The following is a 22,071-nucleotide window of genomic DNA, read 5'->3' as shown; positions in this document are numbered from 1 at the left end:
CACAAATGAATCTATGCTGAGTCGAGTCTGAGAGAGGTGATCGATTTAACTAAATTTGGTCAAAAGAGGAGATTAATAGGACACATCTTATGCCACCTAGAACTTGATCAGTTGGTTTTTGAGGGAAGTGTAGGGTGTAGGAACGGTAGAGTGAGACCAAGGTGTGAATATCACAAGCAAATTAGGGAAGATGCACGCTGTAGTAGTTACGTGGGATTGAAGGGATTAGCACAGGATAGAATAGCACGTTGACCTGTTCACTGAAACAAAAACAAGTGCAGGGACAAAGAGTCAAGGCAAAGTATTCAGCGCAGCTGCCTCGTAGCTCGTTTCCGAGAGCATAGCACGACAATTGCGGCACTCATCTGACTCGTTAGCAGTGAAAACGGTAAGGGAGCAAACAGGGGAGTTCATGACACATTGCAATGAGTAGAAGGACTCTTGGTGGTACTGGCTATGTGACAGTTATATTTTAGGGGAAAGAATCCAATCACTAAATGAAAATCGCCGTAGCAAATGCGAAATAAACATTTCATTATTTGATTGAAACGTATGTGTAAATCGTTTTTTTCAAAAATTAAGCTCTTGACAAATAACAATCGATTATTTAGGTAGGCACCACATTTATAACCCCACATGTCCAAAAGTGCGGTTCAGCTAAATTAGACCAATCAATCAAAAGTGTAATTTGCGATATGCTAGTCCCCACTACCAATCTCGGTTAACTTGGATGAAATATTCCCAATATGGAAACGTACTGCAATGGCTGACACACTTCTATAACAATACCACATTCCTTTCAATTATATTGGTCGTATAAAAACAAGTTGTTTCTAAATAATTTTTTCGTTTTTAGTTGTCCTACTGTAAATAAAACCTTCTATTAGTGGCATGCGACATTCATCTCCAATGTGCTCATATTTCCATTTCAATTCTACTGCAGTGATACAAAAATAACGAACTTCCACGATTTGTCATCTCCGGAAGCAGAACAAAATTCCCTCTAAATATCGCTCCTAATCTGCGATTCAGATTTAATGCTTCTTCGATGAATTACGAAACATTATATATTCATGGAAAAGGAAGGGCATATCTCACCGTGCAGTGAGTCAAATTGCATATTAATTCGAAAAGATTGATAGATCGATAAATGATTTAGTTTAGTTGGAAGGGTTAGGACACTTGTCCTGTCTTACGCTTATCCGACACATTCATACGAATTAAAAAACGATTAAAATTAAACTCCTACAATACTATCCTGTTTAATATGTATGTTGCGTAGATCTGCCATCTACGATAAATCATTCACGGTAATTGCCTGCCGGGAGTGGAATCTCCTTCCCGAAAGTATCAGAGGGTTAAGCGCTATTTGCACCTTTAAGGAAGCTCTGTGGAGACATTTTATGCATCAGTAAGGTTCATTTTTAAACTTGATTCTGCTACTTACTACCATTCTATTGTCATGGATGTTCTGGTAGAAGATTAGTATAAAATTCTTACCCGATCTGTTTACCAATTTTTATTAAATTTTGTGTACTACCTATTTTTACACATTTGATATTAGTTTTAAGAATTTATCCTTTTATTATACCTAATTTTTTTCATCTTCATTTAAACTTATCATTCTCATATTACTATTAATTTAATTAGTATTAAATCTATGACTGTAAAATGATAAAATGTAACATATGTATATTTCAGTGCCTGGTTAGATGGAAGAGAAGGCCTGAAGGCCTTAATCTTGCCAGGTAAAATAAAACATAACCAACCAACCAACCAACCAACCAACCAACCAACCAACCAACCAACCAACCAACCAACCAACCAACCAACCAACCAACCAACCAACCAACCAACCAACCAACCAACCAACCAACCAACCAACCAACCAACCAACCAACCAACCAACCAACCAACCAACCAACCAACCAACCAACCAACCAACCAACCAACCAACCAACCAACCAACCAACCAACCAACCAACCAACCAACCAACCAACCAACCAACCAACCAACCAACCAACCAACCAACCAACCAACCAACCAACCAACCAACCAACCAACCAACCAACCAACCAACCAACCAACCAACCAACCAACCAACCAACCAACCAACCAACCAACCAACCAACCAACCAACCAACCAACCAACCAACCAACCAACCAACCAACCAACCAACCAACCAACCAACCAACCAACCAACCAACCAACCAACCAACCAACCAACCAACCAACCAACCAACCAACCAACCAACCAACCAACCAACCAACCAACCAACCAACCAACCAACCAACCAACCAACCAACCAACCAACCAACCAACCAACCAACCAACCAACCAACCAACCAACCAACCAACCAACCAACCAACCAACCAACCAACCAACCAACCAACCAACCAACCAACCAACCAACCAACCAACCAACCAACCAACCAACCAACCAACCAACCAACCAACCAACCAACCAACCAACCAACCAACCAACCAACCAACCAACCAACCAACCAACCAACCAACCAACCAACCAACCAACCAACCAACCAACCAACCAACCAACCAACCAACCAACCAACCAACCAACCAACCAACCAACCAACCAACCAACCAACCAACCAACCAACCAACCAACCAACCAACCAACCAACCAACCAACCAACCAACCAACCAACCAACCAACCAACCAACCAACCAACCAACCAACCAACCAACCAACCAACCAACCAACCAACCAACCAACCAACCAACCAACCAACCAACCAACCAACCAACCAACCAACCAACCAACCAACCAACCAACCAACCAACCAACCAACCAACCAACCAACCAACCAACCAACCAACCAACCAACCAACCAACCAACCAACCAACCAACCAACCAACCAACCAACCAACCAACCAACCAACCAACCAACCAACCAACCAACCAACCAACCAACCAACCAACCAACCAACCAACCAACCAACCAACCAACCAACCAACCAACCAACCAACCAACCAACCAACCAACCAACCAACCAACCAACCAACCAACCAACCAACCAACCAACCAACCAACCAACCAACCAACCAACCAACCAACCAACCAACCAACCAACCAACCAACCAACCAACCAACCAACCAACCAACCAACCAACCAACCAACCAACCAACCAACCAACCAACCAACCAACCAACCAACCAACCAACCAACCAACCAACCAACCAACCAACCAACCAACCAACCAACCAACCAACCAACCAACCAACCAACCAACCAACCAACCAACCAACCAACCAACCAACCAACCAACCAACCAACCAACCAACCAACCAACCAACCAACCAACCAACCAACCAACCAACCAACTAACTAACTAACTAACCCGAAAGTTGGTTTGATCCTCCACAGCTCCGCCACCATCTGTCATAGATAGCCTAGATATCACTGTAAAGGCGTACTAGAGAAATAAGGAGTGATGTAGTTTCCCGTTGCTTTCCTCACTGAGCCAGAAATTGATATTATATGTCAGTCTGCCAAGCCTACTGAAATGCATGCACCGACCGACCCAATGAGCGATCTCTTCATACCATTCACAACGGAGACTGGATGCATAAGCAATTGTATTTCTAGCATCACTCATACCTCGGTCACTGTCATGTTGTCAAAGCCAAGGATGAGACTGAGACAGGTCAATGAAAGTAACAAATTTATCCCAGCCCATACCAGAAGACATAGTGCACTGTAAACACTACATCTCGCCAGCAAAGGTATATTAGTAGACATAATATGGGCTTTTGGGCTTATGCCGTGTCAGGAAAACAATGTGAAACTCTTTATGTTTCCCAGACAAATTAGTTTTGTATGTTCAGAAAAAATCTCGACTGTTCACGAGGAAGGCGAAGTAAAGTTCTGTGTGAAACATTATGAATTTCACCTTGCGTTATGGACACGGCATGAGCCCAAAAACCCATATCATGACTACAACTACGAGTCGTGAAAGCATCAATCACCTTCTTTTATACAATCCGCTTTAAGTCGCACCGACACACACGGGTCTTATGGTGACGATGGGAGTGAGAGAGAACCGGTTCAGTCCCAGCATTTGAGTGAGGTGAAATTGGGAAACCATGGAAACCCATCTCTAGGGCTGCCGACAGTGGTGTTCGAACCCACTATCTCCCGAGTGCTAGCTCACAGCTGCGTGACCCTAACAGCACGGCCAACTTGCTCAATGTTAACAAAGGCATACTATGTACAATACACGAAATGTATATAATATCGTTATTGTTTTTATAAAAATGAAAGTACGTCCATCTGTCTGTCTGCTTTCCCAATCATGGATGGCCAACAACTGAGAGTACAGTTGCAACAAATGTAATTCATTGTTTCAAGTTCTGTATTAACTATGATATCTAATTTTTTTTGCTATTTGTTTTACGTCACACCGACACAGATAGGTCTTTTGGCAACGATGGAACAGGAAAGGCCTAGGAATGGGAAGGAAGCGGCCGTGGCCTTAATTAAGGTACAGCCCCAGCATTTGGCTGGTGTGAAAATGGGAAACCATGGAAAACCATCTTCAGGATTGCCGACAGTGGGTTTCGAATCCACTATCTCCCGGATACGAGCACACAGTTGCGCGCTCCTAACCACAGGGCCAACTCGCCTTGTAGGTATCTATATTAAGGTTTAAAATTGTCGCGTATTTAATACTGCGTATGAAATATAATAGATCAGAGGTTTTCAATCTATTATGAGAGTGTACCCCTCACACACAGTTAAAAGTTCGATGTCCCCCCCAAACCGTAATTAATAGGTTTAAAAATCTACCTAGCAACTTATTGAGGCAATTTTAATTGATTATAATACATTCCTTTAGATACACATTGTAAATAAGACGAGATTGTTAAATGAAATATAATTTTGTGACACATCACAAGAAATTTAAGAGTCTGTGTCCGTATTATGTATAATAACGTAACACAAGATACCTCATTTGTATGAGAATTTCACAAAACGCTAGATTTTAGCCTGAAAATCAAATTAATAAATGGGGATGAACAATTTTCGATCGTAATTCTGGAATTCAGACAATGCAAACCATCAACATTTCAATGAGACGTGTATGCCTACATGGCGTGACGCATTTCCTGATGTGTCGTAGTCCAGGTGACTCCTTCAAGCAAAGCGTGACTCTATATATCTATATATTAAAAGAGTTTACCAAAAATGTTTTGGCAAATCTGTCCGTTCGTTCTGCTGGACCAATTGGCTTCATTTTTATTTTACTGTCTTTGGAATTGCTTGCCGGTGAATCATGAGTCATTGATATATTTCTATGTTCTGTCAATTTTGAGTAATCATAAAATGAATTCATTAAATTATCACTCCAATAATTGCAGGCGAAAGCTTACCCTAACCCGCAATACATTCTGTACTTAGCAGGTTGCTAAGCGACTAACACTTTCATTAATATTCTGATATAGGTGATTTTCATCCGTAGTAATGTCATTGCATGCAGCCATGTTTGATTACTACCTGTCAAGCCAGAGAGTATACACTTCTTCTGATCACTGAAGAATACTATTCCCTGCTAGATACTCTTTGATTTTCTAACCTTTCCCAGGTTCTAAATATATTCAACAGATGGCAGAGCATTTATAATAACGTACAGGTAAACCTAGTTATACGCGATAGTTACGTTCCGCGGAATTGCTGCGCATACCGAATTCGCGTAATCGAGAGTCATTTTATATGTAAAATATATGGTTAGGTTTCCATTTACTCACATGTTCAGTTTAAAATAGCAAATATTATTAGTATTTCTACAAAAAAAAGAAAAATCATTAACATGTTTCTTAAACGCATTTTAATGCAAACTTTATAGACTTAAAAATGTAACACTTAAACACACAATAATAAAATAAACTCTGCATACAAGCTCCTGTCTTTAGCTTGAATAGCAGCTCCGGAGAAAGGCATGTGTTGCTGGTTGTGATGCTCAATACTAACCTTTCTTTGCATCGCTTCCGAGCGAGATTTGGCCATTCCAGTCACACTGAAATTAGCAAAAGATTGAACAGTTTTTTCGAATTGATTCGTCATTGTCACGAATAGTTCTCACAGTGGATTCACTAAGTCCCAAAGCACGCTGAATATCAACAATACGCTCACCTTTCTCATAGCGATCCAAAACTTCTAACTTTGTTTCTAACGAATATAACTTCGGCAGGCACACTTTCTTTCCTTTTATCCGGCGTTTTAAATGCGCCTGTAAAATGCAACTTCACAGCTCTACTGATCGGAACTGACGGTTCAAGTCTCGACAAACACGACAGAAGATGCGCGTAGAGACATGCTCGCCTCGTTTAACCTTGCCGCGCAATATAGTGTAGGTTAGAGTTAGGACCGCATGTCTGTACCCACCTTAAGACATTATAACTTCCACGTACAGTATTCTTAACAGATGGAAGTAGTATAATGCAGGGATTCGGCGGCCGCCGCCGCCGTACACCTCCTCCTACGCCGCCTCCTCCGCCGCCTCCTCCGCCGCCTCCTCCGCCGCCTCCTCCGCCGCCTCCTCCGCCGCCGCCGCCGCCGCCGCCGCCGCCCGCGGGAAATTTGAATTTTGGCGGGAAATTTGAATTTTGGCGCGAGATTTGAATTTGTAAACAAAGCCACGTGCTTTTTGACAGCTGTCATCGACAACAACGCAACGCTAACCTCACTGCTGCCATCTTGACGGGCCTAAACCTCACTAGTGCCAACTTAACCTAACTAGCATGAGGTAAACAAAGCCACGTGTTTTATGACAGCCACGTGCTTTTTGACAGACAACAACGCATCGCTAACTTCAGTACTGCCATCTTGACGGGCCTAAACCTCAGTAGTGCCAACATAACCTCACTAGCGCGAGGTAAACAAAGCCACGTGCTTTTTGACAGCCACGTGCTTTTTGACAGATTTGTAAACAAAGCCACGTGCTTTTTGACAGCTCGCATCAACAACAACGCATTGCAAACCTCAGTACTACCATCTTGACGGGCCTAAACCTTAGTGGTACCAACTTAACCTAACTAGCATGAGGTAAACAAAGCCACGTGTTTTTTTGACAGCCACGTGCTTTTCGACAGATTTGTAAACAAAGCCACGTGCTTTTTGACAGCTGTCATCGACAACAACGCATCGCTAACCCCAGTACTGCCATCTTGACGGGCCTAAACCTCAGTAGTACCAACTTAACCTAACTAGCGCGAGATAAACAAAGCCACGTGCTTTTCGACAGCCACGTGCTTTTTTGACAGCTGTCATCCGCCATCTTTAAACTACAGAGCACCGTGCTGCCCTCTTTCGTCACCTGTCATCGGCAGTGCTGCCATCTTGACGGGCCTAAACCTTAGTGCTACCAACTTAACCTCACTAGCTCGAGATAAACAAATCCACGTGCTTTTTGACAGCTACGTGCTTTTTTGATAGCTGTCATCCGCCATCTTTAATCTATAGAGCACAGTGCTGCCCTCTTTAGCTACTTACCTTTGAAATGTGGTGGCGGATAATTTGAAAAATGCTTTTCGACAAGCAGCCATCTTTAATCCAGAGAGAACAGTGCTGCCCTCTATGTGGTGGCGGCAAATTGAAAAATTCCACGTGCTCTTGTTTGAAAACAAACTCACGTGCTTTTTTGACAGCTGTCATCTGCCATCTTTAATCTATAGAGCACAGTGCTGCCCTCTTTAGTTTGAAATGTGGTGGTGGTAAATTCCACGTGCTCTTGTTTGGAAACAAAGCCACGTGCAGCTGTCATCCGCCATCTTTAATCAACAGAGCACTGTGCTACTATCATGCGGGCAATTTCATCACCTGTCATCCGCCATCTTTAATCCACAGAACACCGTGCTGCCCTCTTTATGGCTACTACCTTAAGCACGTAGTAGCGGACAATTTGACAAGTTCTGTTAGCTATCATCCGCCATCTTTAATCAAGAGAGCACCGTGCTGCCATCTTTAGCTAGATACCTTTGAAATGTGGTGGCGGCAAATTGAAAAATTCCACGTGCTCTTGTTTGGAAACAAACTCACGTGCTTTTTCGACAGCTACCATCCGCCATCTTTAATCAACAGAGCATAGTGCTGCCCTCTTTAGTTTGAAATGTGATGGCGGCAAATTCCACGTGCTCTTGTTTGGTAAACATAGCCATGTGCTTTTTTGACAGCTGTCATCCGCCATCTTTAATACAGAGAGCACCGTGCTGCCCTCTTTATCGTAGTAGATGTAAATTCGTCACCTGTCATCCGCGGTGCTGCCATCTTTAGCTAGATACCTTTGAAAAGTGGTGGCGGATAATTTAAAAAGAAAAATTCTACAGCAGCCCTCTCTCGACGCTAATTGCATAAGATGGTGGCTATACATGACTCCTTAAGGGTGCTTACGCAAGATGGCAGTTATACATGGCTCCTTATGAGATACCCTAGGGATGCTTGCGCAAGATAGCGGCTGATCTTATGGGATGGCTTAAGGGTCCTTGCACAAGATGGATTGAGACGCCCTAAGGATGCTTGCGCAAGATGGCGGACACAAGATGGCAGCTATACATAACTCCTTATGAGACGCTTTAAGGGTGCTTGCGCAAGATAGTTGCTACTCTTAGCTTAGAGGCTAACGTGTCGTGATACTTCGATTCATTAAATTTAGGGCTTAAATGCAAAATGTTAAATATATCGAAAACGGTGCACCGTAGAGCAAAACGGACAAAATTTTTCTGCCTAATACCTAGGTTCGCAGTATGAGGAACAAGAAAATCACAGTCTAATGATGGGATCAACGGTTCGGTTCCTACTTAGGCCCTTTGGCATTTGCTCTGTTTTAGCGTGTATTGAAGCGAGTCTTCGTAACGTGATCAGGTCTAGCTATGGTAGAGAGTATAACGTACCGTGCAGGTTCGATTCATTAAATTTGGAGGCTTAAATGCAAAATGTTAAATATCTCGAAAACGGTGCATCGTAGAGCAAAACGGACAAAATTTTTCCGCCTAATACGTAGGTTCGTAGTATCAGGAACAAGAAAAAACATAGTCTAATGATGAGATCAACGGTTCGATTCCTACTTAAGCCCTTTGGCATTCGCAGCTATCTATTTCTACAAGATGGTGGCTGCTCTTATGAGAAACAAGATGCCTTGAGACGTCCTAGGGATGCTTACGCAAGATGGCAGACACAAAATGGTGACTATACATAGCTCCTTATGAGACGGCCTAGGGGTGCTCGCACAAGATGGCGGCTACTCTTATGAAGAAAGCTAGCTTAGAGGCTACTGCGCAAGATAACAGCTGCTGTTATGCATGTGGTGGAGGGCAATTTGAAATTCTATGTGCTTAATCAACAGAGCACCCTGCTGCCCTCTTTAGCTGAAATGTGGTGGTGGATAATTTGAAAAATTCTTTTGACAGCTATCATCTTTAAAAACAATGGCGACTATACATAGGCTGTTAAGGTCTTATCATTCTCCTCCTCCTCCTCCTCCTCCTTCTCTACCTCCTCCTCCGCCTCTTATGTCAAGGCATAGCTTTATATCGAACAAGTTTAAACCTGCATCGCGAAGGCAAGCGTGTGCAGCGATAATATTATTGTGCATGTTTAGACTTTCGAAACATAAGAAGAGTAGAATCAAACGCTGTACTCGATACGACATGTGATCAGAACATTGATTGATGCGTTCAGAAAAACAAAATAAGTGATCAAGACTAGAATCGAACAACGTACTCAATACATCATGTGTTTAGAATATGTCAGGGGATACGCTTGTTCTAAGAAGATCAGATTGAAACATAACAAGACTAGAATAGAACACTGTAATCGATGTTGTTAACTTCAACATGTGATCAGAACATTGATTGATGTGTTCAGAACACAAATTAAGTGATCATGACTAGAATCGAACACTGTACTCGATACAACATGTGATCAGAACATTGATCGATGTGTTCAGAACACGAAATAAGTGATCAAGACTAGAATCGAACACTGTACTCAATACAACATGTGTTTAGAACATGTTAGGGGGTACCCTTGTTCTAAGAAGATCAGAATGAAACATAACAAGACTAGAATCGAACACTGTAATCGATGTTGTTAACCTCAACATATGATCAGAACATTGTTTGATGTGTTCAGAGCAAAAGTACAATTTTGATGATTTGCTTAGTGTAAAATCAAAAACTATGGAAACACACTGTGCACATATCGCGTAGCTAACTCGCTCAGTAAGCAATATTGCAAAACTACAACTTCAATGATTTGCATAGTGTAAAAATCAAAAACACACTGTACCCATACTGCGCAGCTAACTCGCTCGGTAAACGATATAGCCAAAGTATAACTTCAAATTATTTACCTTCCATCATTCGTCTTGCGTGTAAAAATCAGTCGAACAAGTTATCGCATAAACATGGCTGAAAAAAAATCGTGATAGGGTATGGAACCCAGGGGTTACATCTTATCAGAAGGGCAAAAAGGATGAAAGGACTCTTCCTTCTCCTTACCGCACATTCCTTGAAGGGCTAATTGGCTGAAGGGCTAATGGGCTAAAGGGCTAAAGGGCTAATGGGCTAAAGGGCTAAAGGAGCAACAACCTCGTCGATCGCTATCAGCAAGAACGCTTGTACTTTGTTAAGTGTAGAAAATTAATCTTTATTTGTAAATGGTTTCATGTTAAGAACAAGGAATGGAAAATCCCCGAGGTGCGATGAGTTACGTTTTTCGAACTAGTGTTTGGAACACTGAACTTTTCAAGATGATAGCAGAGAGTTTAGCAATGTTCTGTTGTTGGATTTTAAATTCCGCGCTACAACATGCATAAGGTGGTAGCCTTGAGGTTTACCGCCGTAAAGATGGCAAGAGTGAGGTTAACAATGTTCTGTTGTTGGATTTTAAATTCCGCGCTACAACATGCATAAGGTGGCAGCCTTGAGGTTTACCGCCGTAAAGATGGCAAGAGTGAGGTTAACAATGTTCTGCTGTTGGATTTTAAATTCCGCGCTATAACATGCATAAGGTGGCAGCCTTGAGGTTTACCGCCGTAAAGATGGCAGCAGTGAGGTTAGCGACGCTCTATTGTCCTTCAAAGTGAGGTTAGGGTTCGTCAAGAAGACAGCTGTCAAAAAAGCACGTGGCTATGTTTACCAAACAAGAGCACGTGGTCGTGACGTCACGGTCACGTAGTATGTTGCCTCAGCATGTAGAGTTCAATGTCTACACCTACGTAGTTAACACTCTGCTATGTTCACAAGATTTTTTACACATAATTATTCTTTATGCTTTAAGTTCATGCACATAGGCTATGCTAAGATAGCAGTACAAACACATGCGAACTTTGTACATTCTAATGGAATAAGTTTAGTACTGTGTGCATCATGGATACATGATGTGTGCACGCATTTAATCTTGACTATACGTAATGCTGCTGCTTTGTTTACAAGATTTTTATACATTGCTATTCTTTATGCTTTAAGTTCGTGCACGCACAAGCGATACTCGTACGCTCTAGCAGGAGAAGTTTAGTACGATATTCGATACATACATTATCGATAGGTGATGTGTACACGCTTTAGAACATAGCTCATCTTTATGCTTTAAGTTCGTGCACAGGGGTTTGGGATACACAAAAGCGATTGCTACATGCTCTAGCGGAAGAAGTCTAGTACGATAGTCGATGCATGTAAAATCGATAGGTTATGCTAAGATAGCAGCACACTTACATGATTTTAGCACAATCTAGTGGAAAAAGTTTAGTATGATAGTCGTTTCGTGCAAAATCATTAGGTAATGTGTAAACGCTTTGAAACAAGGCTATTCTTTGTACTTTAAGTTCATGTGTATGAGTTATGCTAAGATAGCAGCACAACCTAGCGGAAGAAGTTTTGTACGAGAGTCGATACATGCAAAGTCGATAGGTAATGTGTACACGCTTTGAAACATGGCTATTCTTTGTACCTTAAAGTCATACGTATAGGTTATGCTAAGATAGCAGCACAATCTGGCGGAAGAAGTTCAGGGTGATCTGTACACGCTTTGAAACAAGGCTATTCTTTGTACTTTAAGTTCATGTGTATAAGTTATGCTAAGATAGCAGCACAACCTAGCGGAAGAAGTTTAGTACGATATTTGTTGCATGCAAAGTCGATAGGTAATGTGTACACGCTTGGAAACATGGCTATTCTTTGTACCTTAAGGTCATGCGTATAGGTTACGCTAAGATAGCAGCACAATCTAGCGGAAGAAGTTTAGTACGAGAGTCGATGCTTGCAAAATCGATAGGTAATGTGTACACGTTTTGAGACATAGCTCTTCTTTGTTCTTTAAGTTCATGGGTATAGGTTATGCTAAGATAGCAGCACAATCTAGCGGAAGAAATTTAGTACGATATTTGATGCATGCAAAATCAATAAGTAATGTGTACACGCTTTGAAACATGGCTATTCTTTGTACTTTAAGTTCATGTGTATAAGTTATGCTAAGATAGCAGCACAACCTAGCGGAAGAAGTTTAGTACGATATTTGTTGCATGCAAAGTCGATAGGTAATGTGTACACGCTTTGAAACATGGCTATTCTTTGTACCTTAAGGTCACGCGTATAGGTTATGCTAAGATAGCAGCACAATCTAGCGGAAGAAGTTTAGTACGAGAGTCGATGTGTGCAAAATCGATAGGTGATGTGTACACGCTTTGAAACATGGCTATTCATTGTACTTTAATTTTATGGGTATAGGTTATGCTAAGATAGCAGCACGATCTAGCGGATGAAGTTTAGTTCGATGGTCGATGCATGTAAAATCGATAGGTCATGTGTACACGCTTTGAAACATAGCAATTCATACTACTGCTCTGTTCCCAAGACTTTTAAGCATAGCTAACCCTAATACTGCTCTTAACGACGTCGAGCTAAGGATTGATTACGTGACCATGACGTCACGACCACGTGCTCTTGTTTGGTAAACATAGCCACGTGCTTTTTTGACAGCTGTCTTCTTGACGAACCCTAACCTCACTTTGAAGGACAATAGAGCGTCGCTAACCTCACTGCTGCCATCTTTACGGCGGTAAACCTCAAGGCTGCCACCTTATGCATGTTATAGCGCGGAATTTAAAATCCAACAGCAGAACATTGTTAACCTCACTCTTGCCATCTTTACGGCGGTAAACCTCAAGGCTGCCACCTTATGCATGTTGTAGCGCGGAATTTAAAATCCAACAACAGAACATTGTTAACCTCACTCTTGCCATCTTTACGGCGGTAAACCTCAAGGCTACCACCTTATGCATGTTGTAGCGCGGAATTTAAAATCCAACAACAGAACATTGCTAAACTCTCTGCTATCATCTTGAAAAGTTCAGTGTTCCAAACACTAGTTCGAAAAACGTAACTCATCGCACCTCGGGGATTTTCCATTCCTTGTTCTGAACATGAAACCATTTACAAATAAAGATTAATTTTCTACACTTAACAAAGTACAAGCGTTCTTGCTGATAGCGATCGACGAGGTTGTTGCTCCTTTAGCCCTTTAGCCCATTAGCCCTTTAGCCCTTTAGCCCATTAGCCCTTCAGCCAATTAGCCCTTCAAGGAATGTGCGGTAAGGAGGAGGAAGAGTCCTTTCATCCTTTTTGCCCTTCTGATAAGATGTAACCCCTGGGTTCCATACCCTATCACGATTTTTTTTCAGCCATGTTTTAGCCCATTAGCCCTTCAGCCAATTAGCCCTTCAAGGAATGTGCGGTAAGGAGGAGGAAGAGTCCTTTCATCCTTTTTGCCCTTCTGATAAGATGTAACCCCTGGGTTCCATACCCTATCACGATTTTTTTTCAGCCATGTTTATGCGATAACTTGTTCGACTGATTTTTACACGCAAGACGAATGATGGAAGGTAAATAATTTGAAGTTATACTTTGGCTATATCGTTTACCGAGCGAGTTAGCTGCGCAGTATGGGTACAGTGTGTTTTTTGATTTTTACACTATGCAAATCATTGAAGTTGTAGTTTTGCAATATTGCTTACTGAGCGAGTTAGCTACGCGATATGTGCACAGTGTGTTTCCATAGTTTTTGATTTTACACTAAGCAAATCATCAAAATTGTACTTTTGCTCTGAACACATCAAACAATGTTCTGATCATATGTTGAGGTTAACAACATCGATTACAGTGTTCGATTCTAGTCTTGTTATGTTTCATTCTGATCTTCTTAGAACAAGGGTACCCCCTAACATGTTCTAAACACATGTTGTATTGAGTACAGTGTTCGATTCTAGTCTTGATCACTTATTTCGTGTTCTGAACACATCGATCAATGTTCTGATCACATGTTGTATCGAGTACAGTGTTCGATTCTAGTCATGATCACTTATTTTGTGTTCTGAACACATCAATCAATGTTCTGATCACATGTTGAAGTTATCAACATCGATTACAGTGTTCTATTCTAATCTTGTTATGTTTCAATCTGATCTTCTTAGAACAAGCGTATCCCCTGACATATTCTAAACACATGATGTATTGAGTACATTGTTCGATTCTAGTCTTGATCACTTATTTTGTTTTTCTGAACGCATCAATCAATGTTCTGATCACATGTCGTATCGAGTACAGCGTTTGAGGAGGAGGAGGAGGAGGAGGAGGAGGAGGAGGAGGAGAATGATAAGACCTTAACAGCCTATGTATAGTCGCCATTGTTTTTAAAGATGATAGCTGTCAAAAGAATTTTTCAAATTATCCACCACCACATTTCAGCCAAAGAGGGCAGCAGGGTGCTCTGTTGATTAAGCACATAGAATTTCAAATTGCCCTCCACCACATGCATAACAGCAGCTGTTATCTTGCGCAGTAGCCTCTAAGCTAGCTTTCTTCATAAGAGTAGCCGCCATCTTGTGCGAGCACCCCTAGGCCGTCTCATAAGGAGCTATGTATAGTCACCATTTTGTGTCTGCCATCTTGCGTAAGCATCCCTAGGACGTCTCAAGGCATCTTGTTTCTCATAAGAGCAGCCACCATCTTGTAGAAATAGATAGCTGCGAATGCCAAAGGGCTTAAGTAGGAATCGAACCGTTGATCTCATCATTAGACTATGTTTTTTCTTGTTCCTGATACTACGAACCTACGTATTAGGCGGAAAAATTTTGTCCGTTTTGCTCTACGATGCACCGTTTTCGAGATATTTAACATTTTGCATTTAAGCCTCCAAATTTAATGAATCGAACCTGCACGGTACGTTATACTCTCTACCATAGCTAGACCTGATCACGTTACGAAGACTCGCTTCAATACACGCTAAAACAGAGCAAATGCCAAAGGGCCGAAGTAGGAACCGAACCGTTGATCCCATCATTAGACTGTGATTTTCTTGTTCCTCATACTGCGAACCTAGGTATTAGGCAGAAAAATTTTGTCCGTTTTGCTCTACGGTGCACCGTTTTCGATATATTTAACATTTTGCATTTAAGCCCTAAATTTAATGAATCGAAGTATCACGACACGTTAGCCTCTAAGCTAAGAGTAGCAACTATCTTGCGCAAGCACCCTTAAAGCGTCTCATAAGGAGTTATGTATAGCTGCCATCTTGTGTCCGCCATCTTGCGCAAGCATCCTTAGGGCGTCTCAATCCATCTTGTGCAAGGACCCTTAAGCCATCCCATAAGATCAGCCGCTATCTTGCGCAAGCATCCCTAGGGTATCTCATAAGGAGCCATGTATAACTGCCATCTTGCGTAAGCACCCTTAAGGAGTCATGTATAGCCACCATCTTATGCAATTAGCGTCGAGAGAGGGCTGCTGTAGAATTTTTCTTTTTAAATTATCCGCCACCACTTTTCAAAGGTATCTAGCTAAAGATGGCAGCACCGCGGATGACAGGTGACGAATTTACATCTACTACGATAAAGAGGGCAGCACGGTGCTCTCTGTATTAAAGATGGCGGATGACAGCTGTCAAAAAAGCACATGGCTATGTTTACCAAACAAGAGCACGTGGAATTTGCCGCCATCACATTTCAAACTAAAGAGGGCAGCACTATGCTCTGTTGATTAAAGATGGCGGATGGTAGCTGTCGAAAAAGCACGTGAGTTTGTTTCCAAACAAGAGCACGTGGAATTTTTCAATTTGCCGCCACCACATTTCAAAGGTATCTAGCTAAAGATGGCAGCACGGTGCTCTCTTGATTAAAGATGGCGGATGATAGCTAACAGAACTTGTCAAATTGTCCGCTACTACGTGCTTAAGGTAGTAGCCATAAAGAGGGCAGCACGGTGTTCTGTGGATTAAAGATGGCGGATGACAGGTGATGAAATTGCCCGCATGATAGTAGCACAGTGCTCTGTTGATTAAAGATGGCGGATGACAGCTGCACGTGGCTTTGTTTCCAAACAAGAGCACGTGGAATTTACCACCACCACATTTCAAACTAAAGAGGGCAGCACTGTGCTCTATAGATTAAAGATGGCAGATGACAGCTGTCAAAAAAGCACGTGAGTTTGTTTTCAAACAAGAGCACGTGGAATTTTTCAATTTGCCGCCACCACATAGAGGGCAGCACTGTTCTCTCTGGATTAAAGATGGCTGCTTGTCGAAAAGCATTTTTCAAATTATCCGCCACCACATTTCAAAGGTAAGTAGCTAAAGAGGGCAGCACTGTGCTCTATAGATTAAAGATGGCGGATGACAGCTATCAAAAAAGCACGTAGCTGTCAAAAAGCACGTGGATTTGTTTATCTCGAGCTAGTGAGGTTAAGTTGGTAGCACTAAGGTTTAGGCCCGTCAAGATGGCAGCACTGCCGATGACAGGTGACGAAAGAGGGCAGCACGGTGCTCTGTAGTTTAAAGATGGCGGATGACAGCTGTCAAAAAAGCACGTGGCTGTCAAAAAGCACGTGGCTTTATTTATCTCGCGCTAGTTAGGTTAAGTTGGTACTACTGAGGTTTAGGCCCGTCAAGATGGCAGTACTGGGGTTAGCGATGCGTTGTTGTCGATGACAGCTGTCAAAAAGCACGTGGCTTTGTTTACAAATCTGTCGAAAAGCACGTGGCTGTCAAAAAAACACGTGGCTTTGTTTACCTCATGCTAGTTAGGTTAAGTTGGTACCACTAAGGTTTAGGCCCGTCAAGATGGTAGTACTGAGGTTTGCGATGCGTTGTTGTTGATGCGAGCTGTCAAAAAGCACGTGGCTTTGTTTACAAATCTGTCAAAAAGCACGTGGCTGTCAAAAAGCACGTGGCTTTGTTTACCTCGCGCTAGTGAGGTTAAGTTGGCACTACTGAGGTTTAGGCCCGTCAAGATGGCAGTACTGAGGTTAGCGATGCGTTGTTGTCTGTCAAAAAGCACGTGGCTGTCATAAAGCACGTGGCTTTGTTTACCTCATGCTAGTTAGGTTAAGTTGGCACTAGTGAGGTTTAGGCCCGTCAAGATGGCAGCAGTGAGGTTAGCGTTGCGTTGTTGTCGATGACAGCTGTCAAAAAGCACGTGGCTTTGTTTACAAATTCAAATCTCGCGCCAAAATTCAAATTTCCCGCCAAAATTCAAATTTCCCGCGGGCGGCGGCGGCGGCGGCGGAGGAGGCGGCGGAGGAGGCGGCGGAGGAGGAGGCGTGCGGCGGCGGCGGCCGCCGAATCCCTGCATTATACTACTGATGGAAGCAGTAGACTAAAACCCAAATCGCGTATATGCGAAAACGTGGATAACGAACCCGCGTATAACGGGGTTTTTGTATATGCTACTAAAGGAGTAAAGTCTACATAGAAACAGACCCCATCATGACACATGCCTTAGGCATTATCTGGGAACGCCTATCGAAGCATAATCTACCTAAACTACAAAGAGTGAAGGACATGTACCTTAAAAAAAGTTATCTCCCTGGCAAAAAATGTCCCTTCGAGACTAGCCTATGAGGTCACATCACAACCGTTCCTTATAGAAGGAATGCAGTTAAAAATATCATTGCCTTCCATGGCAAAATATCAAGTTTTACATCAAGAACTGCGGTATAAGAAGCGAATATATCGTTAGGTTTTTACTAAACAGACGGCATGATGTCATAATGGATGAACTGCGCCATACTCTTAAATGCGGCTTCTTATTAAATATTCATAAAACTATTGAAAAGGGCAGACGAGTTATCTGACTTATTTATAAGGAGTGCTGATGATGGCTCAATTTAGCCGAAATATGTACCCTCTTAAAATATTATATTAATAATCTATAATAATATAATGTGCGGTACTGAAAAGGTGAAAATTTATGGAAATAGAGTGTTTATTTATTGTAATCTTTGCTGATGTCACTAGCTAGTTATTTTCCATTCAACATTCAAATTACAAGGCATGATCAAAAAGTTTCCATTTGAGTGCGTTGGTGCAGCGAACATGCAGCTTTGCGCGACTCTGATACGGATATATAAGCAGGGACATGTAGGCAAAGGTATTAGTGTGGCAGTCGTGTCGTGTTGAGGTGCGTGCGTTAAATGCGACCACATGAACCATGGCGACGTCCAAAGAGGCCCAATGTGTTGTTATTGAATTCTTGGCTGCCGAAGGATAAACACCGGTAGACGTCCATCAGAGAATGAAGTTTGTGTATGGGGCAGCATGTTTGTCGAAAATCACCGTTGTGGAATGGTGCGGATCGCTTTTGGGTACAAGACGCCAGTCCATCTGGGAGTCGAGCATTATCCCTTACGGACAACAACAACAACTCTCCTCATGCGGTTATCACACATTCGGTACACTGCAAATGGTCTTGAAGGGTAATTGCTTCCTGTCAGACGAGGATGTGCCAACATGCGCTTACAGACTTGTTCACCCAGCAGGGCACGGTGTTATACCACACGGGGATCTTCAACCTGGTGCGTCGGTGTGATGAGTGCGTCAATGCCCACGGCGAGTTTGCCTGATTGGCATCCTCATTCAGATCTGTACGACTGTCAAAGGAAACTCTATTCTGAAAAATGTTATAAAAGTTCTTTCCTGCAAGTTGCTTTGCGTCGCAATGGCAGAGACGTGTCTTATGGCGACGATGAGATAGGACAGGGTTAGGATTAGGAAAAAAAGCGACCATGGTCTTTATTAATGTACAGCCGGAGCCTGGTGTAGAAACGGGAAACCGCGGGAAAACATCTTCAGTACTGCTGAAGGTGGGAATCGAATCATTTATCTCCCGAATGCAACCTCACCCTAACCGCACGGCCAATTAACTCGGTTTATAAAAGTTAATGAAAATGCATTTCACTTGTATAAATTTCACGACTATTTTCTGGAATTATCTTGTAATAATTAATCGTGCATATATATTGCATAGTAGTTTCCAGATATTTACAAAGCAATGGAGTATGGTGCTCGTCTCCAATCCCTACCTTACTTCAATTTCCATTTGAACAGCCCTCCGATGATATTACGTAATGCTTTGCTCTTCCCAGTCTCTTCCATGTTCTATTTAAAAACTTAGCAACAATCACTCGTCAACAGAACAAGGACAAGGATTAATGCTGCATGGTTAAGATGGAGGAAGGTCAAAGGTGTTCTAAGTGATAAAGGATTGCCGATCCGTTTGAATTCCAAGCTGCATCGCACAGTTGTATACCCAGTAGCTCTTTACAGCACTGAGCAAAGCACAGAAGTACAGACCACTCCCTCCATATCATGAAAATGCGAATGTTAAGATGGAGCTCGTGCATTTCACTTCTTGAGCACGAAATCAATGATGTCGGTCACTCTATGTGAGATTTGTGCTGGTCACTGCGGAGGCAGGACAGGTTGATCTCTGCGTACTCCAGTATTCCCTGTCTGTTTTTATTCCAGCGACACTCTTCAATATAATTTCATTGCAATCATCACCCCGGAGGAGTGCGGCAGTCGGCAAAGTTCCTATCCTCGCCACTAGATGGGGCTTTATTCATTCCATTCCTTTGCCGCTGAAACTGGAAGCAGGGTGTGGATTGTCATATTTGCATTTTCAGGTGATTTGTTCACAATTGCTTTACGTCACACCGACATAGATAGTTATTGTGATGACGATGGGACAGGAAAGGGCAAGGAGTGGAAAGGAAGCGGCCGTTGCCTGGTGTGAAAATGGGAAACCATAGAGAACCATCTCCAGGGCTACAGACAGTTGGGTTCGAACCTTCTATCTCCCCTAATCGCACGGCCAACTCGCTGGATATATTATTTGTTATCGATTAAATAAAATGAAATTTTGCTCTTTATTATTAATAAATATATATTCTTTGGCTGAATGGTCAGCGTACTGGCCTTCAGTTCAGAGGATCCCAGGTTCGATTCCCGACCGAGTCGAGGATTTTAATCGCTTATGATTAATTCTTCTGGGACAGGGACTGGGTGTTTGTGTCGTCCCAACACTGCACTACCAACCACCACAGAAACACGCAATAGTGATTACATCCCTCCATATAGGGTTGCGTCAGGAAGGGCATCCGGCCGTAAGGCAGGGCCAAATCAACATGTCCGACGCAGTTCGCTCCTGCGACCCCACACGTGTGGGAAAAGCGGTGGGAAAGGAAGAAGATTATTGCTGAGTATATTGGAATTATATCTTACTTAATTTCCAGTAAAATGTAAATAACGGCAGAAAATATCATAAACAACTCAAACAAAGAGCACTTAACATTCAAATAAGAAACGGAGGGCCGAGCTCAGACGGTTGAGGCGCTGGCCTTCTGACACCAACTTGGCAGGTTCGATCCTGGCTCAGTCCGGTGTTATTTGAAGGCGCTCAAATACTTCAGCCTGGTGTCAGTAGATTTACTGGCACGTAAAAGAACTTCAGCGGGACTAACTTCCGGCACCTCGGCATCTCCGAAAACCGTTAAAGTAGTTAGTGGGACGTAAAGCCAATAATATTAATATTATCAGAAACGGAGGCTAAAATAGTAAAAAAAAAGGCAAAATAATAACTTGTCCTACCGTTCTCAAACATACAAAAATGTGTTCATATCCATTTGACACTTCGATATGTCCATCCAAGTAAAAATAGCTATTTTGCCTAACTTGTGGGCTCTGGAAATTACTAGGTAAAAATTCCTGACCTGACGGGAAATCTAACCCGGGTGAAAGGTAGTCTCATGGGGCTGTATTTTTTCCATACAGTGTGTGCTATTCCTTGTCGTATGTATGTAATTGCTGGCCGATGATAACTGAGTCACCGAACACGAGTTGAAAGGGGAAGTTCCCTGCATTGGATAATTTTAATACCACTCTGGCAGAAGGGTGGCTTGTATCTTATGTCAGCAGTAAGTTACTCCACCTTGTGTCACGTAAGACTTCCTTTGTAGTCACACACTCAGCCACTCGACAATTATCTGATTACAAGCTGCTCTCTGCGCTACCTTATTACATTGCAGCTTCCCGTTACCTGTCGGGGAATGAACACGAGATATCAATCATCCTAATGGCACTCGAAGCTGCTGGGCTTCTTAACGAAACAAGTGCAGTGGAGTTTGAGGCTTCTTCAGTGTCTTCACATCTGATGGCTTGCTGTTCCCTGCGCTATTCTAGTTTCGCGAGCTGATAATTTTCATTCGTTATCCAGTACATGAGCTTATATCTACACTATCACTAGCCTCGGTTCTTAATACGGGGTCGGGAATTTCTTTGGCAACACTTTACGGCCGGATGCATTTCCTGAAGTCAACGTCAGTTGAGGAGCTAATGAAGATGAAATGAATTAAGGCGACAGAAATTGGTTACTTATGCCTCTGTGGTGTAATGGTTAGTGTGATTAGCTGCCATCCCTGGAGGCCAGGTTCGATTCCCGGCTCTGCCACGAAATTTGAAAAATTATACGAGTGCTCGGGAAGTCAACTGAGTAGAGGGGGTTTTCCGTGGTTTCCAACTTCTCCACCAGGCAAATGCCGGAAAGGTACCTAACGTAAGGCCACGACCGCTTCCTTCTATTTTCTTGTCTATCCGTACCAGTCTTCCTATCCCCTACTAGGCCCCTTTTCAGCATAGGAGGCGAGACCGCCTGGACCTGATCGTAAATTGTATCGCCGATCAAATGTCCCACGCTACAGAACACTGCCCTTGGGGGGTA

General features: G+C 42.6%; 1 protein-coding gene across 1 annotated transcript in view; it reads right to left on the bottom strand.

The window, feature by feature from the left end:
• The window catches only part of cpx (complexin), a 633,066-nt gene that overhangs the window by 478,880 nt on the left and 132,115 nt on the right, over positions 1 to 22,071 (bottom strand). The window lies entirely within an intron of this gene.

This window comes from Anabrus simplex, chromosome 7, assembly GCF_040414725.1.
Source record: "Anabrus simplex isolate iqAnaSimp1 chromosome 7, ASM4041472v1, whole genome shotgun sequence".
Lineage (NCBI taxonomy): Eukaryota > Metazoa > Arthropoda > Insecta > Orthoptera > Tettigoniidae > Anabrus > Anabrus simplex.
The sequence above is the reverse complement of the archived record's forward strand: the minus strand, read 5'-3'. Positions and strand labels throughout refer to the sequence as shown.